The sequence below is a fragment of the Jaculus jaculus genome, chromosome 9 (assembly GCF_020740685.1).
Source record: "Jaculus jaculus isolate mJacJac1 chromosome 9, mJacJac1.mat.Y.cur, whole genome shotgun sequence".
Classification (NCBI taxonomy): domain Eukaryota; kingdom Metazoa; phylum Chordata; class Mammalia; order Rodentia; family Dipodidae; genus Jaculus; species Jaculus jaculus.
The window spans coordinates 84,325,559-84,344,105 of record NC_059110.1 but is presented as its reverse complement, the minus strand read 5'-3'; the positions used below and the strand labels follow the sequence as shown (position 1 = coordinate 84,344,105).

General features: G+C 48.0%; 1 protein-coding gene across 1 annotated transcript in view; it reads left to right on the top strand.

The window, feature by feature from the left end:
- Positions 1–18,547, top strand: part of Abr (ABR activator of RhoGEF and GTPase) — a 242,673-nt gene that overhangs the window by 40,580 nt on the left and 183,546 nt on the right. The gene's annotated exons all lie outside the window — the stretch shown is intronic.

Sequence of the window (18,547 nt, the reverse complement as noted above, 5' to 3'; positions counted from 1 at the left end):
GGCCATTCCTAAGCAAAGTTTTGCACCTCTGCCCGCTTGCTCAGAAGAGTGAGTGGTCTGGGTAGGAGACAGAGCCTTTTACTTGGACCCAGGTGCCTTTGCTTGCTGAATCTAGTGGGCCTGATGGAAAGTCATGCCACTTGGTGTCTTGGGACCATGCACTTCTCTGGTAAGGCAGAACCTCTTCCTCTTTGGTACTGGAAGCCACGCTGGAAATCTTGAGCAGCTCTGCTGTGGGTAGATGTGCCTATGGGTACTGGTGTTGGGGTTAGTGGTCTTTGCAGCAAGTCAGGGTTTCTGGAAGGCCTGAGAGGAAGTGTGGCCTGCCTGTGTATACAGCTCCACATGTGGCCTGACCTCCCAGAGAGCAGGATGCTTCTCTGTGATAGCTTCCTCATCTCCATTTACTTGTAGTGGGAGGCAGATAGGGTCTCTTTTTACAAAAACAGTCCCTTTATCCCTGGGGGGTGGGGAAGAAAGCAGTGCTGAAGGACACCCATCTCCCCAAAGAACTAACCCAAGTGTGGAGGCTCTGCTCAGCCAATTAGTTACAGCAGCAGCGCAGGTTCCTGCCTCCTTAGCCACAGCACAACTTGCTGTCGCCATCCTAGGCTGCTTGTGCCCCAGGAGGCTGGATCTGAGGGTCCGAGAAGGCTTGGAGCACAGGACAAGCTAAGTATTTAGAGGAACATTGAAACTGCTTGCTGTGGACCCTAAAAGCCAAGGTGTGATCTCATTTGGGCCCTGCTGGCCAACCAGGGGAGCCGAGGCTTAGGGTGATCGGGGGAGAGGAGGGTCATTACTCAAGGCTCTAAGCTAGCTTGGGATCCAGGAAAGTAGATTTCCCATCATCCTTCCTCTCTCTGCTATAGCCTGTGGCTACCCTCATGTGATGAGCATGTGGCTTCCTGGGAGAAAGAAACTTGCACAGTCAGACAGAAATAGGAACCTGGACAGTAATTCACTGGGGCTCGTAGGTAATCGGGCAATGAGTTGTTGAGAAAACTTGGGGTCATGAGAAAGGGGTTAGTAGAGTTAGAAGGCAGTTATCATCTGAGTCATGTTAAAAGTCTGAGGAAGACCCTCCAACTTGAGCTGTAGGAGTTGTTTAGAAGACAGGCTCAATGTCATTCTATTTCCCACCTGCCAGACTAGAATTGGGCTTGGGGCTGGCCCTGTGGTGGGCAGGGACAGAGCTTCTGAAATCATGTGACATGAAATGGAGGTTCTTGTAGCCAAGAGCCACCCAGAATCTCTCTCCTTGCCCAGAAAAGATCAGGGCCTGTGTCCTGATGGCTCTGAAGTAGAATTGATGCCCTTTCTTGGGCCAGACACGATGGGGACTATCTTGGTCAGGGTGTTTCCCAAAGCGGATAACTTCTGCATATTGGACTGGGCTCCTGCCGGAGTGGCTCTGAAAGAGAACTGAAATGTCTCAGAGCTTTCATTCTTCCATTTTTCTCTGAGAAGGTTTCTCGGAAGTACAGGGTCCTTTTTTAGGAAAGTGAATCATGTGGTATTACCTTCTCTCATTTAGAGCACTGAACAAAGAAAGTTCCTGGCCAGGTGTGGTGGCACCACCTTTAATCCCAGCACTCTGGAGGCAGAGGTAGGAGGATCACTGTGAGTTCAAGGCCACCCTGAGACCACATAGTAAATTCCAGGTCAGCCTGAGCTAGAGTGAGACCCTACCTCGGGGGAAAAAAATAGTCTTAAAAAGAAAGTTCCTGAAACTTCAAGCTCAGGGAAACAAACGTGGAAATTGAGAAGGGAGTTGAGTGAGACAGGATGTACAGCTGATACCCTGAAATTATTTTCTTTAAAATGTTCCTTATAGGAACTAAGGGTGTTGCTCAGTTTGCCTAGAACATTTGCCTAGAAGCCTATAGTTCTAGTCTCAGGACCCAAAAAGAAGAAAAAGAAAACAACATATCATCCCCATGTGGCCGTGCCTAGGTCAGGCTGGAGCTGTCTCTGGAGTGTAGTTAACCTCCAAAGCTGTGAACTGCCCTTAACCATCCATCAGTGACCATCCAGGAGCAGGCCTTTTGCCCAGTGGTAGTTCAGAGACCTGAGCAATCGTTAGACCTCCTCAGGAGAAAAACCTGTGGGATCTGTGTTTGTGTCTTCCTCTGGTTCCCCTCCAGAGTCGTTTTAAGAGCTCTGCCGAGGCTGAGAGTGGTGGTGCAGTCCTGCGCTCTCCAGCACTCGGGGCTGAGGCAGAAGGGTCATGGCTTGGAGGCCAGCATGGGCTACATAGGGAGATTCTGTTTCAACAAATACAAATAAGCAGACAGCCAGAGCTCTGCTGATAAACTCTCATCAGCTGCATGGACTCACTGCTGTCTAGCACTTAGCTTCTCACCAGCGAGTATGAGCAAGGCCATGCGGGTAGGAGGCCTGTTAGAGCTTTATGACAGGTGGTAGACCGCAGTGTGAACTTGGCTCCATCCCTTGTTGGAAGTGTGACCTTGAACTTTTTTTTTTTTTTTTTTGAGGTAGGATCTTGGTCTAGCACAGGCTGGCCTTGAACTCACAGCTATCTTCCTACCTCAGCCTCCCAAGTTCTGGGATTAAAGGAGTATGCCACCACTCCTGGTTCAAACCTGTTATTTAAAATGGGGGGCAAGGATTATGTCTTTTATTTATTTATTTTATTTTTATTTTTTAAAATTTTTTTTAAAATTTATTTATTTGAGAGTGACAGACACAGAGAGAAAGACAGATAGAGGGAGAGAGAGAGAATGGGCACGCCAGGGCTTCCAGCCTCTGCAAACGAACTCTAGACGCGTGCGCCCCCTTGTGCATCTGGTTAATGTGGGACCTGGGGAACCGAGCCTCGAACCGGGGTCCTTAGGCTTCTTCACAGGCAAGTGCTTAACCACTAAGCCATCTCTCCAGCCCGGATTATGTCTTTTAAATAGAGGTGTCACATACTAGAAAGGTGAAAGCAATGTGCTTAGTACAGTAAGAGGGTTAAAAAACTTTTTTTTGCACATATATGTGTGTGCATATGCATGCTTGTGTGTGTGTGTGCACATGTATGTGCATGCATGTGGAGGCCCCAGGTGGATAGCAAGTGTCTTCCTCAACCCTTAGTGGCTCTCCACCTTATTACTGAGAAAAGGTCTCTCACTGAACCTATAGGACTCAGCTTGTCTGGCTAGCCAGCTTGCCTTCTCCGCCCTGGGGTTACAGAGGTCTTCTGCCACGACTGGCATTCATGTGGATGCTGGCAATCCACATCCAGGTCCTCAGTTTTGCATGGCACGTGTTTTACCCACTGAGCCATCTTTCTAGGCCCTGAAATACAAATCTTGGTGACACCAGGGATATGTTAACAAAAGGACTTTTCAGTTGTGTCCAGGGAGGGGAATTGGGGCCTAAATGTCTCATTAAAAATCAGCTGCAAATTCCACTGCGTCCCTGAGTTTATGCTGAGGCCACACACTTTTATAAGTCTGTTTTCTAGTTCCCCAAAGAATCTTTTTTAAAAAAATATTTATTTATTTATTTCTGAGGGAGAGGAAGAGAGAGAGAGAGAGGGAGAGGGAGGGAGAACAGACATGCCAGGGCCTCTAGCCACTGCAAATGAACTCCATATGCTGCACCACCTGGGGAGTTGAACCTGGGTCCTTAGGCTTTGTAGGCTAGTGCCTTAACTGTTAAGCCATCTCTCCAACTTTGGAGCCCTGTGCTTTTTGTTCATAGTGGGGAAAGTTCAACATTACAGGATTCAACAAAATGGCTCCGTTTACAGTGGGGTAATGTATACTGAGTTCCAGTTCAAGAGGCCTAAGAACTCTTGCACAGGAGGGTGACTGAAGACAACAGTCCGGAACTGAGCATTTCAAAAAGTGAGATTAAATATTTCAAATACTTTCCCCCATAAAGAATTGATAAGTATTTGTGGGAAATATTTAATTTAAACATTATACAATGTATTCTTGTATTAAAACACCACTGGTATGCCATTGATGTATGCCATTTTTGTTTTTAAATTATCAGTTAATAAAAGATAAATTTTTAAGAAATGAATATATCCATGAGGTGATGCACTTTCCTTCAGGGTTCCCAAATCAAAGTTTTCAAACCCTAAGTTGGTTTTCAATATAGCTGTATTAGGCATTTGGCAATACTCTTTTAGAGTTTCTTCTGTACAACCTTCTTTTTTTTTTGTTTTGTTTTTAATTTTTATTAGCATTTTCCATGATTATAAAAAAATATCCCACGTTAATTCCCTCCCTCCCCCACAATAGAATCCTTTTTTTCCCCATTCTTTGAGGCAGGGTCTTACTCTAGCCCAGGCTGACCTGGAATTCACTATGTAGTCTCACGGTGACTTCAAACTCTCGGCAATCCTACCTCTGCCTCCCAAGTGCTGGGATTAAAGGCGTGTGCCACCACGCCCAGCCCCATTGGGTTATACTTTTTTATGTGTGTGTGTGTGCGCGCGCGTGTGCGTTTGTGAAAGAGAGAGAGAGAGAGAGAGAGGGAGAGAGAGAGAGAGGGAGAGAATTGGTGCTCCACTGCAAACGACTTTAGGATGCATGTACTAGCTTGTGTGCATGTGCCACCTGTGCATATGTGTCCCCTAGTGCATCTGTCTTATGTGGGTTCTGGGGAGTTGAACCTGGGTCCTTAGGCTTCACAGGGAAGTGCCTTAATCACTAAGCCATCTTTCCAGCCTGGGTTATACTCTTGTGTTAAAACATTTAATTATTTATTTACATTCATTCATTTATTTATTTGAGAGAGAGAAAGAGAATGGGTGCACCAGGGCCTTCAGCCGCTGCAAACGAACTCTAGACGCATGTGTCACTTTGTGTATCTGGCTTACATGGATCGTGGGGGAATTGAACCTGGGTCCTTTGGCTTTTAAAGTCCAAACAGCAGAGTAAAGGCTCTGGTGAGGGACCATCTTGGCTTCAGCACATCATGGTAGGAACATATGTTTATCTCTGACTGTGTTGTCCTCTCCCTTTCTTCATAAAGCCACTAGGACTCTCTAATCATTTTCCCTGTTCTGAGCTCTGTGGTAGAGTGATGGCTTGGGCTCAGTCTCTGGCATCACAAAGTCCCCACCTCTAAGCACTAAGTATCTCCCCACTTCTCCCTGCCTCACCCCCAGGTAGGGTCTCACTCTAGCCCAGGCTGACCTGGAATTCACTATGTAGTCTCAGAGTGGTCTTCAACTCAGAGTGATCATCCTATCTGTGCCTCCCAAATGCTGGGATTAAAGGCATGTGCCACCACACATAGCTTTTTTTTTTTTTTTTTTTTTTAAATGATGTAATTTACTTGTTAGAGAGACATAGGAGAGAAAGAGACAGGAAGAGTGAGTATGGGTGCATCAGGGCCTTTTTCTGCTGCAAACCAACTCCAAATACATGTGCCAGTTTGTGCATTTGGTTTTTTTGTTTGTTTGTTTGTTTTTGTACTTCAAAGGAATTCAGCTTCAAAAAGGCTGAGAAGACATTGAAGCAAGAAGCAAGGATGGTCCAGTAACGTTCTGTTTCAGGGTTGGCCGAACACAATCAGGAGTGCGATTAGTGGCACCAAGAAAACAGATGAAAAGAAAAACAAAACAGTCTCATGGAGCAATGCCTGCTTGGTTTGCTTTAAGGAAGCCCATACTGGAGGTCCCCAGGGAGAACCTGTTCAACTAGAGGTGGCCCAGGATGTATTGGTATTGAGAGCCAAGGTGAAGCAGGCCTCCGCTGGTGGTGAGATCATCTCCATTCACCCTGTAAAGTCCCACCTCCGAACTGCAGCCTTCCTGGCTTGGCATCATCAACAGCAGAGCAACTCCCAGCATGGCCTACTGAGCTAATTGCTTCTCAGCAGCCAGCTCTCCCTTTGTTGAACTGTAGGCTCCTTAGGTTCTTTTTTTTTTTTTTTTTTTTTTTTTTTTTAATTATTTTGGTAGGTGTCCAGTGTCCTCAGTATCTATTTCAGGTTCACTGAGAAGATAGCCCTCTTGCTCAGTTCCCCAATTCCTCTGTGATTTCAGCTGAGGGCCCTGGTGAAGTACACTGGGTCATTTCTCTCCTCAGGTTCTGCTTCCGTCTGTAAAAGAGAAGCAGATTCTCCAATGGAGAGTGAAGTTAGCACAGGTTAAATGGGATAACCATTATTAGCTTAGAGAGAATTTAATAGGTGTAGGCCCTCTTGTAGCTCAAGATTAGTGGGAGCTTGATATTGGAGAGCAAACTTGTTATCTGGATATGATTCTGACTTGTTTTCCAGTTCCAGATATGGGTTCCTTTCCACTGAGCAGATCGGTTAGCTAGTCCAAGAGCAGTTGGTTACCCACCATGGCTGAGTGTCACTATTGTACTTGTGTGAGCATCACGTCTGGTTGTTTGCTTCTGAGTAGCTTAGACCTCAAGTTGCTTGGACAGATGTTGGCCACTTTCCCCCAGTCGCTCATGTAGCACCTTCTGGTACTACCAAATCAGAGATCCAGAGGTTCCTGAGAGCCCATCACTAAAGTAGACTTAAAACAAACCCAACATGGCTCAGGGAATTTTGTGGAAGAGGGAGTGGAAAGATTGTTAGAGCCATAAGTTGGGACATTATGTGCATATGGTTTTACATGGGTACTGGGGAATCAAACCCGAGCCAACAACTTTGTAAGCAAGTGCCTTTAACTGCTGAACCATCTCCCCAGCCCCCGAGATTAAGTTTCTACCCGCTTAATTCCATTAACATATGACTCTGCATGAGTTTAGGAGGATGAGTCAGATTCCAACCTTAGTTCTAAGTCCCTCATTTCAGGAGAGACTGGAACCCAGAGAGCATTAAGTGCACCAGAACATCGTTACTGGGCAGCAGGCGAGGAGCAGCAGGAGCCTTAGAAGACTGATGATCTGAATTACTCTGATAGCCTCAGATGATTGTTCTGGGAACAAAGGCCCAACAGATGAGACCTTGACTAAATTATTGAATGCTTTATTCATCTCTTCATTTTGGTGATGGGAAATTGAAAAGGAACCTTTTTTTAAAAACTGTGTACAGGCTCTGGAAGACCAGGTGATTTGGTCCTGCGTTCTCCAGGGTTCCTGCCCAGCCGTCACTGTGGCTTCTGGCACCCAGCAGCTACTGTTGGTGCATCACAGCTCCCTGCTCCCTAGTTCTACCTGTCCCTCAGGTTGCCTGCAGACTCCCTCAATCCAGGACCTTGGGTGAGTGGGGTCCCAAGTCAGGTTTCATCAACTTCTCCTGCCATTGAACTGAAAAGCAAGGTTTCATCTCTGTCTGCTTAGAGAGAGCTTTCATGGGATATGAGTGTTTGAAGTCACCCTGAGCAAAGGAGTTCACCATGCCTGCCGTCACCTGGCGTCTTTTCTCCCAGACTCCCAGCACCTGTGAGCTATCGTTGACCTCCCTCTTCTAAAACCAAATTGTCTTGCAAATTGAGGACAGGTCTAGGAGAAAGACTGTAGGAATTCCCTTCGCGGGCGGGCTGAATCTTTTCTAGGTTTCTATTTCATTCCCACGCCGAAACCTGATTGGATAAAAAAAAAAGAGTACAGCATTGGATGCTGGCTGCTTAGCCAGAGAGCCTGTGCACTGGGGAGCTCTTAGTTGGGGTTTTGTGTGAGCAGTTAGAGACTAATTGGAGCAGCAACTTCCCTGTCCCAAATCTGATTTTAGGCTCCTGTTCCTTCCCCCCCACCAATAATCTTTCCAGAGAATATGGCCACATGCCAACCATCTAGCTCAGACAGCTCTTTTCAGCTGGTGGAACTGGGCTAAAGTAAATATTTGTACTGCTTCATTCCAGGCTCTTTGCAACCAGGAACCCATTCACTCACTCATTGACATTGAGTCATTCAGTTGTTAGAACCAGTATTTGGACTGGGTGCTAGGGTCATCAAGAACAATAGCCGCATAGTTTCTTCCCTCCTGGAGGTCTCAGTGGAGCAGAAGAGGCAGGCCCTATACGCTACACGCTGCCTGAGAGCAGCAAGGACTTGGAAGGAGGGAAACAGGCCTCTTGGCTTGCTGGTTAGGGAAAGCTTTCTGGAAATAGTGATATTTCAATTTAAGACCAGAAGGAAAATAGGTGACACTCAGGCAGAGTGGAGGAAGAGCTTATTTTTATGGTTGTTTTTCCCTATTTAAAAAATATTTTATTTACTTATTTGACAGAGAGAGAATGGGTGCGCCAGGGCTTCCAGCCACTGCTAATGAACTCCAGACAAGTGTGCCCCCTTGTGTGTCTGGCTAACATGGGTCCTGGGGACTTGAACCTGGGTCCTTTGGTTTTGCAGGCAAACACCTTAACCACTAAGCCATCCCCCCAGCCCTGTTTTTTAAAATATTTATTTGCAAGGAGAGAGAAATAGAAAGAGAGAGGGAATGAAAATGGCCTCTTGCTACTGTAAATGAACTCCAGATGCTTGCACCACTTTGTGCATCTGGCTTTACATGGGTACTGGGGAGCTACATTAGGTTTTGCAAGCAAGTGCCTTTAACCACTGTGCCAGCTCTCCTGACCTGCTTTTTGTTTTCTTGAGATAGGGTCTCAGTATCTAGCTCAGGCTGGCTTTGAACTTGTAGCCCACATCCCTTACCTTCCCAAGTGCTAGAATAACAGGCATGTGACACCATCCCCAGATGTGGAGCATTTTAACCAGAGATATCAAAAGTTTCAAGGCAGGAAACCGTAGGATAGAGCAGGAGGACGTGCCAGGTGAAGCTGAAAGGAGACCCCAAGCCAAGCCATAGGACCTGATAAGCCATCTCAAAGGATGGTGGTGGTGGAAGGGGACAAGGGTGTATTTTAGTGGCAGAGCACTTACTTGGGGTGCGTGATACCCTGGATTTGGTTCCTAGCACTATGAGAAAGAAAAACTATTTTATGGGTTTTATCCTGACTATGGTTGGAAGCCATAGATGATACAGAGGAGTCGCATATGAGATTTGTTTTACTGAGTGCTTGCTCTCTGGTTGCTGTGGGGTACTGGAAACTTTCCCGCAACTAAGCCTGCAACTAGCCTGGTGGGAGTCTCATTAGCCTGGGACTGCTCAAATCAAACATGGATCAGATGTTACCTAGGAGAGCTTTCGCTGACCATTTTTACCAGTCTTGTCCTTTTCTTCTTCCCTTCATTAGAACACAAGTCATGGTTGTTTGTCATGTCAGCACCTGACACGGTACTATGTGTAAGACTGAGCTGACCAGTATAGGACATGGCACAGAGAGAGAAAATAAGGAGTTATGAGGTATCAGGACAAGCATCCGAAAGCATCTTATGTGAAAGATGCATGACCTGACACAGTTCCAGGACAGAGAATAGGGCCAGGCTGGATCATTCCCTTGTATATTAAGGAAGACAGGTGTGGTGGTTTGATTCAAGTGTCCCCCATAAACTTAGGTGTTCTGCATGCTAGGTTACCAGCTGATGGAGATTTGGGAATTAATGCCTTTTGGAGGCAGTGTATTGTTGGGGGCAGGCTTATGGGTATTATAGCCAGTTTTTCCTTGGCAGTATTTGGTGCACTCTCCTGTTGCTATTGTCTACCTTATGTTGGCCAGGGAGTGATGTCCACTTTCTGCTCATGCTATCATTTCCCCCTGCCATTGGAGCTTCCCCTCAAGTCTGTAAGCCAAAATAAACCTTTTTATCCCACAAGCTGCTCTTGATCAGGTGATTTCTGCCAGCAATGTGAAACTGACTGCAACAATGTTGGTACCAAGAGTGGAGTTGCTGCTATATACTTAACTGTGTGGCTTTGGCCTGAGATGCCTTGTAGTGCTGTAAGTACAACTTGATGGACTATTCTGGTCAAACACACCTGAATGCAGTAAGAACTATGGACTGTGATGTTTGGCTTATGAGGGTGAGTAAGAGCTTTGCCTGGACTGGGCTGGAAACAGTTTGTGTGAGAGGCTTTCTGTTATGCCTGTGTCCTGAGAAGTTGTGCAGGGTTGCAGTGCGTAGAAATGGATTGGTATGTGCAGAGGGATATGGCACAGAAATGAAATCTTTGGGCTGAAACTTCTGCCCCTTCAGCTGCACTTGTATGAGAGATTACAACCTTTGAGATTGGGCCAGCTGACCTGCACTGGGGCAACAGGGAAAATGTAGACTCTTTGAAGGGGCCTGAGTGCTCAAGGAGTGTCCTGTTCTTCAAAGTCTGCTTTATTCCTGAATCAACAAATTGGCACCCCACCTGGTATTATGGAGTATAAGAAATACAGGAGAGAGAGGGTCATTGAGTTTGCAATGCAGTCTTTTGTTTTGGAACCAGCCATGGGCAATGTGAAGCAGGTTTGCTGGATGCCTGCATGGAGACCTGATGGAGCTGTGAGGATGAACCATGGCTTGCAGTAGAGACCCAGTGGAGATGCCAGGGTCATGAGATGGCCGCCAAGGAGAGATGCCAGCCCCAGATAAAGCTTTCCAGAACTGTGAGTAGCCTGGCTGGAGGGCTGGAGTAAGAACTCCAGAGGCTTGTTGCTGGTTAGGATTATCGGTTGTCACTGGCTAGAGTTGTTGGTCTTGGAGCTACAGAGTGTGATGTTTGCCCTGGTTGTTTTAAATCTTGTATTGGTTGACTATTTCTTTGCTCTGCCCAGTGCTTTCTTTGCAGTGTGAATGTTTATTTTGTGCCATTATTGGTTTTGGGGGGAATTTTTTCTTTTGTATTATGGCTCAGTTAAAAGATCTTAGATTATGGAGATGTTTGAACATCATTAAGATTGATAAAAAAAATGTGCGGTTTGAAATTTGGACTGAATGCATTACATTTTACATCAAGGATGACTAACAGTTTATGGGGGCCGGGGTGGAATGTGATGGTTTGATTCAGGTGTCCCCTGTAAACTTAGGTGTTCTGAATGCTAGGTTCTAAACTGATGGAGATTTGGGTATTAACGTCTCCTGGAGGCAGTGTATTGTTGGGAGCCAGTTTCCTCTTGCCAGTGTTTGGCACACTCTCCTGTTGTTATTGTCCACCTTCTGTTGGCCAGGGGGTGATGTTCACCCACTGCTCATGCCATCATTTTCCCCTACCATTTTGGAGCTTCCCCTTCAATCTTTAAGCCAAAATACACCTCTCTTTCTTTCCCCCCAAGCTGCTCTTGGTCGTGTGATTTCTGCCAGCAATGAGAACCTGATTGCAATAGCAGGGTAGCCCTTTAGGGGTGCCCATGGAGGGGTGGTATACTCGGATTGCTCAGTGATCATTTTTGGGTAGTTGACGGCTTAAGGTGGCCTGCCAGCCTGTCTGTGTCTCCCTTCCTAGATCCTGATGACACCCAGTGGGGGCTGGGTATGGTTTGTGCTTGACCCAGGAAGGAGCAAATCAGAGTGTTGCGCCCTTCATGGTGGTGGCCTGGGCTTGACCAAACCTGCTGTCAGCCCCAAAGTTTATAAAGGTGACATTTAATTTGATGAGGGAAGAGGAGCTATAAGCTTACCAAAGAGCAATCCTGAGTGCCCTAATGTATAGCGTCCTCAACACACTTGGCATTGAGGACGAGACATCCTTGGGTGATTGCTGGCTTCTGCTCATTGAATACTTCTAGCTTCCACACAGTTTAAAAAGTTTCTGGTTAAGAGCTGGAGAGATGGCTTAGTGGTTAAAGTGCTTGCCTGTGAAGCCTAAGGACCCATGTTCAACTCCCCAGATCCCACATAAGCCAGATGCACAAGGTACTGCAAGTGCACAAGGTCACACATGTGCACAAGATGGTGCACACATCTGGAGTTCAAGTGCAGTGGCTGGCGGCCCTGGCGCGCCAATTCTCTCTCTCTCTCTTTCCCTCTTTCTCTTGCTTGCTCACTTGCAGCATGCACGTACATAAAAAAGGTGCTGGTTAAGCATGGCAACTACCCCTCCCTGAGAGCCACTGTCTCAGTGATTAGGGCACAAGGTTATTACGTTCAGCTATGTCTCAGGCTAGCAAGCAGGGAGAATGGGGGAAATCCCATTAAACATGTTACTGGAAGATTTGTCCAGTGGGATGTTATTCTGCCCCCAGATCACTCTTGGAGGCTCCAGTGTTCTTTCTGGCCTCCTTGTTCTCAATTGGAACCTGCATCCCTGGACAGTCAGGTGAAGAAGCTGAGATTTGAATGCTAGCATTGGGAAGCCACTTTTCTAAATACCACTGGTGGCCAAGGTGCTACTTCATTAGACCACCAGATGGCAGGTGAGAGCCCTGTGTGCTGCTGCGGGAGCAGAGGTGGCAGGAGTTGACTGCAGAGGGAACTTGCCTTCAAAGAGACCTGGTCCTTAAAGAGACACCCAGCCGCAGGCTCTACCCTAACACCCAGAGTGAGGCTGTAGCCATGGCAAGCACCAGTACCAGGCACAGAGGCTCCTTAGTCCTTGCCTTTCCGGATGTCGAGTCATCTCCTTGATAAGCCCTGTCTCTGCAGCCATTCCCCGGCCTGAGGGATCAGGGCCAGCTTGGAGAGTGGCCTCAGCTCCTGGCAGAGCAGCTCGGGGCTGGGATGCATCTGTAAAAGTGGCTGAAAGAGATGGGGCATGGCCAGCTTCGTACCACAGGAGGGCAGAGGGCCAGCCTATGAGCTCTGATCCCTGCTAGACTTGCTTCTGTTTCCTTGGAGCTGAGGAGATTGGAGCCGTTGAACTTGATCTCTTGAGGTTTGGGGATTTTAAGAATTCTCGCATCTCTTCCTCCTAGACTGATGTCTTTCCAAATGCCGACAGGGACTCAGTGGTAAGTAAATAAGGGAGAGGGTTTCCAGACCCCATTGTCAAGTCTTCTGATTGACATTGGAAAACTTGCATGCTGATCCCCCGGGAGTGTTAGGTGAGGGCCACTTAGCTGAATCATAGTACAGGACCCTTCTGAAATTGCAGCTCAGTTAGCCTCATCTGCGTCAGCCGGGATGCTGGCATCTACATGAGTCCTGGCTGTGGGGATCGAGCTCAACACAGCCCCTGGGAAGTGTGTGGTATGGAGTATCACTGCTGCTGGGACCGTCCCTGTGCATTTTCCTGCCAGTGATGCGAGGGAGGCCACAAGGGGTGAATGTAGCTTTCAGGGGATGGGATCTTTCCTGTGACTGAAGCTAACACCAAACTTCAATAGAGAAACAAGTTGGGGAGGGGGCTTGGACTTTTTGTTGTCGTCTGCTGGAAAAGCCAGGAGGCTGTGTGTACAGGGCCAGGTAGAAGAGGGCAAGGGACCGCCTTGGGCCAAGCCTTCTCCCTGAGAAGAAATCTGTGGGAAGCCTGGAGAGTTTCTTATTTCCAGACCCCAGATCTGAGAACGAATCTTAGAATAGTAGATGCTGAGCCAGGCACAGTGGCGCACGCCCTTAATCCCAGCACTTGGGAGGCAGAGGTAGGAGGATTGGCACTGAGTTCGAGGCCACCCTGAGACTATATAGTCCAGGACCATCCATCTAGACTACAGTGAAACCCTACCTGGGAAAACCAAAAAAAAAAAAGAATAGTAGATGCTGCTTTGCTGTACCAAAGAAGAGGAAATGGTGCAGGGAGTGAGAAACAGACCACCCAGGATCTACCAGGAAGCTGAGTTTAAATTCTGCTAGGGCTGAGAGGAGACCTGGAGAGGTCATCCACCTGACCTGCCTGAGAGCGGCCACGCCACCTTCTGTACTTGTGCAAACCAAGGCAGCAGAAGCCTGCATCTGGCCCAAGGCACACAGAGATGGGGGTGGGAGGAGGCCTGGCAAACAGGAGACTGTCACTAGGTTGCATTCAGCTTGTCTCCAGGGTCATCTGCCCTACTGTAGTAGATGTGGTTTGTGTTGGGAAGCAGTTCTCTTTTTGCTTAATTATTGGTGGCCCCTGGGGGTTCTGGAATAACGCCATCTTGCCTTCTCATGTAGCTCTGCTTTCTTCGTTCCCGAGTTTAACTTCATTCTGTTCATTCAGTTGCTCACTCATTGCAGCTCAATACAGAGCTGTGCAAACTGACTCAGGGCTCAGACTTGGTTCATTTTCATCACCTGCTGGCTGGCCAAAGGGTTAGCCTTTATGGGCCTCTATTTCCTCTGTGAAATGGAACTCATAGTAATGCCAGCCTCATGGGCTCACTGTGAGGATGAGGCCAGGTGGTCTACGTAAAGTACATGGAGCTGCGTGCCTGACACTCAACAAATATTAGGTGTCATTATTTTTCTCATTCAGCATGCATGTTGTGTAATCAACCTTCAGTCCTCCTTACCCCTGCGATGTTGCAGGAGTAAATAGGCAGCCAGGGAGATGGAGCTAAGGAAAGGCTTAATGTACAGGCTGGAGGGAGGTTCTGGAGAGGTGGAAACTATTGGCCCCAAGACTGGATAGGGAATGGTTACTAGAGGCTTGGGGGAGGCGGTGTGATGGGTGCTGACTCAGTGCCTTGGGGTGCATCCAGGCACTTAGCTGAACCTTGTGGACACACCTCCCTGCTGCTCTGACAGATTGGGGTTGATGGCCGGGTTAAGAGCACTTCAGGATAGCAGGCCTTGAGCAAAATAGAGGACAATGCCTCTTTAACTCTTTCCTTCCCAGGGTATGTGGTAGGGTTTCCTTAGTCTCTGCCTTCAGTGCCAGAGATCTAGTCCCAAGTCACAATGGTGCTCCAAGGCCCACCCACTTGTCTCTGTAGTCAAGGTCAGAATCAAGACTGTGTAGTGGTGACATCTACCTGAAGCCATCCAATAAAGTATTCAGGGAACCTTGAAGTAACTACCCTTTGCCAGGACATCAAGGTCAGAGATGGGTATTGGCGATGGACCAGAGTCAGGAGGGCCTCCTAGAAGTGACCTTCCACACCTGGACACGTAAAGGTTTCCAGGGACCTTTAAGGACCCACATTTGCCAATCACCTAAGAGGCAGCATGCATGACCTTTAAGCCTACAGTAAGATCTAAGTCCCAGCCACCACTACTCTGCCTTGGTTACTGAGCTATGTCTCAGTTTTCTCATGTGGAAAACTTAGGAAACTGAGATAAGAGAGGGGCTTAGTAGCACAGCCTTATAATCCCAGCAATCTGAAGGCTGAGGCAGGAGGATTACAAGCTCAAGGCCTAGCTGGGGTGTGTGGGGGGAGGCTGGAGAGATGGCTTAGTGGTTAAGGTGTTTGCCTCAAAACCTAAGGATCTTGGTTTGACTCTCTAGGACCCACGTAAGCCAGATGTACAAGGGGGTGCATGCATCTGGAGTTTGTTTGCAGTGGCTGGAGGCCCTGGTGTGCCCATTCTCTCTCTATCCCTCTTTCTCTGTCAAATAAATAAATAGATATTCTAAAATAAATAAATAAAATATATTAGATTAAAAAATAAAGGGCTAGAGATATACCTCAGTGAGAGTGTTTACGTAGTATGTGTGAGGTCCTGTGTTCAATTCCTAGCACTGCAGAAAGAAAGTGGGGGCAGGAGTAGGAAGGGAGAAAGAAGAATGGAAGGAAGGTGAAATGGAAGGAGGAAAAAAGAAAACAGGTGGGCTGGGGAGATTGCTCAGTGGTTAAAGGCACTTGCTTGCAAAACCTAAAGGCCTAGGTTCGATCCCCTAGTACCCATGTAAAGCCAGATGCACAAAATAGTGCATGCATCTAGAGTTTGTTTGCAGTGGCAGAAGGCCCTGGTGCACCCATTCTTTCTCAAATATATAAATAAATTTAAATTTTTTGTTTTTATTTATTTATTTGAGAGAAACAGAGAGAAGGAGGCAGAGAGAGAGAGAGAGAGAGAAGGAGGAAGGGAGGGAGAGAATGGGCGCACCAGGGCCTCCAGCCATTGCAAACAAACTCCAGATGCATGCTCCACCTTGTGCATCTGGCTAACATGGGTCCTGGGGAGTTAAGTCTCAAACTGAGGTCCTTAGGCTTCATAGGCAAGTGCTTAACCACTATGCCATCTCTCCAGCCCCCCATTTTTTTGGCAGCTTTAATCCCAGCAGTTGGGAGGTAGAGGTAGAAGAATGGCTGTGAGTTAAAGGTCTGCCTAAAACTGCTGAGTTCCAGGTTAGCCTGGGGTAGAGTAAGACCATGCCTCGAAAAAAAAAAAAAAGAAAAGGGGAGCTGGAGAGATGGCTTAATGATTAAGGTACTTGCCTGTAAAGCCAAGGACCCAGGTTTGATTCCCCAGTACCCACGTAAAGCCAGATGCACAAGGTGGCACATGCATCTGAAGTTCATTTGCAGTGGCTGGTGGCCCAGGAGCATCCATTTTCTCTCTTTCCCCTCCCAAATAAATAAATAAATATTTTTGTAAAAAAGAAGGAGAAAGCTGACACTGATGCTCATTGTAAGATAATCCTTGTGAACAAAACTCAAGATCCAAGCCAGAAACACAGTAAGCATTCAGTACCAGTTATTAGTAGAATGGCCTCCAAGGTTGTCTTTCTTTCTACCCTTTATTGTGTTGTGTGTAGAGGATGGTCCAGGGCAAAACTGGACAGAATTTAGAAAAAAGCAAACTATGACAACGCTAAGGAGAGCAACTGCAGCATTTTAGCTTGAAAAAAATTCTGAACATAGCTTGCTCAAGCTTTTGTAGATAAAAATGTAAAATGTATGCAAATATATGTGACTCACACAGAAACATACATCCATGGCCTCCTCACCATCAGCACCGGGTGTGGCCATCAAGAAAATCCCTGTGCTGCGGAGATAGGGCCTAGGCTGCCTTGATGGTAGTTGGGGCCTGTCTTCCTGGGCTGGGGAGCTCCATGGTTGTAGCTCATGATCTTATTTTCACCTGGCTTCTGGCTCCTGTGCCTTCTGGGAGTTTAATGCAGGAAGAATAGAAGCCCCCACCCCTTCTCTGTTCTTCCGTCTGCTTCCTCAGAAAGCCTGCTTGTGTTCCCTCTCCCATCGCAAAGTTCTATTTCTGGAGAGTCTCATTGGAGATGCATAGCCTCCTCCCTGTCAAGCTCCAGGTGTCTGCTTGGCCCTCCCAATCTTACGTGCTAGTCAGGGACAGTGGGAGGGTGACAGCTGGGCTGGGAGGGGCAGCAAAACACAGCCAGAGCTTGACACAGGAGGACTGGGGTAGTGGAGAGTTGAGTGGACACAGGAGGGGCTGTATCTGCACCAGTCACCTGCGGAAGCCTCCATACCCTAGAGCATCTTCCCTCTTACCTCCCAGGGGCTTGACTTTGTGAATTGATGGCCACCATCTCTTTAAGCAGGTGCCTTTAAGCCCTGCGTCAGCTCCCAGGCCCCACCATGTCTTCAGCAGCTGTGGAAGCCTGTGCCCAGACAGCTAGGTGGCTTAGAAGGCTGGACGTGGGCTTCCTCCCAGCTTTCGAAGGGAAGGTCTGCTTATGGTTGTGTGGAATGCTGAGGAGCACCCTCCCCTTAATGTTCTGTGCCTGCCGACAACACTGCCCTGGGTAGAGGCCAGGGGGAGCTTAACTCTAGTCCTCTGTAGAGCTAGGCCTCAAGAAGTCTTTGCCCGACATTGCCTGAAGATGGGGGTGTGGTGGTGACAGCTCTGTTACCAGAAATGTCACTGTCCTAGTGCATAAGTGGTCAGTCCAGGGCTCCCTTGGTGGGTCTGGCTGACTGCTTCCTTCCCTGGAAGTTCAGGAAAAGGGCTTCAACCCCTGCTGTTCAGGACTAGCTTAGCCTGTCTCCTCTTCACCCAGCCCCTCATCCAGCGACCCTTGGCTAAAGAAGTCTGCAGGAACAAATCTATGGGAAGGATGCCAAGGTTCCCCTACATACCGGAAGCACAGCATACACGTGACCCCTCTTACATGTGAAGCACGCTACCCTCTCCCAGGCCTTCGGTGCTCTTGAAGGGGTCATTGTTAGGAATTTTGTTTCTTAACAAAACAAACAGCCTAGAACTACTGAGTTCCAGATCAGCCTGGGCTTGAGTGAGACCCTGCCTCTAAAAAAAAAAAAGAAAAAGAAAAAGAAAAGGGGGCCTGGAGAGATGGCTTAATATTTAAGGCGCTTGCCTGCAAAGCCAACGACCCAGGTTCGATTCCCCAGTACCCACGTAAAGCTAGGTGCACAAGGTGGCGCATGCATCCGAAGTTCATTTGCAGTTCTGTTTTCTGATACCCCTTGACCGCAGTCTTCCTGTGTGATTGTGCATGAATGATTGGCCTCCTACCTGTGGCTAAGGGTCCCTAGAGAGGGTTCCTGGAGGAACTGGGAGTATCTGAAGCTTCTCTAGTACCCCAGTTTGGCCCCTATACTCCTTCCTTGGCAGCCCGTCAGTGACCCCCTTCCCCCTCCCCCCCCAGCCCGCTAGCCTTCCTTCAGCCGTGGGCCCCTGGGTAGGGTGGGGAACTGACGCCCTGCAAGGTTAAGGATATTTCAATTGAAAGGAGGCGCTTTAAGGTTTAGGAGGAAACGATCCCTGGGTGGCCCAGCCTTGCAGCCGGCGCGCAGGACTTTTAACTCTGTCCGCGCCGCTGCCCAGGCTTGCCTAGGGGAGGGGCCTGGCAGCCGCACCGGCCCCCAGAACCGTGCTTAGAGATCCTAGGGTGGTAGGTGATGTCACCTAACCCTGCCGCAGGCCCTTAGGTCTCCCCCTCGTCTGCGGGTTGCCCCAATTCTGCTGAGCCCAGCTAGGGTAGGAGAGGAAGCTTG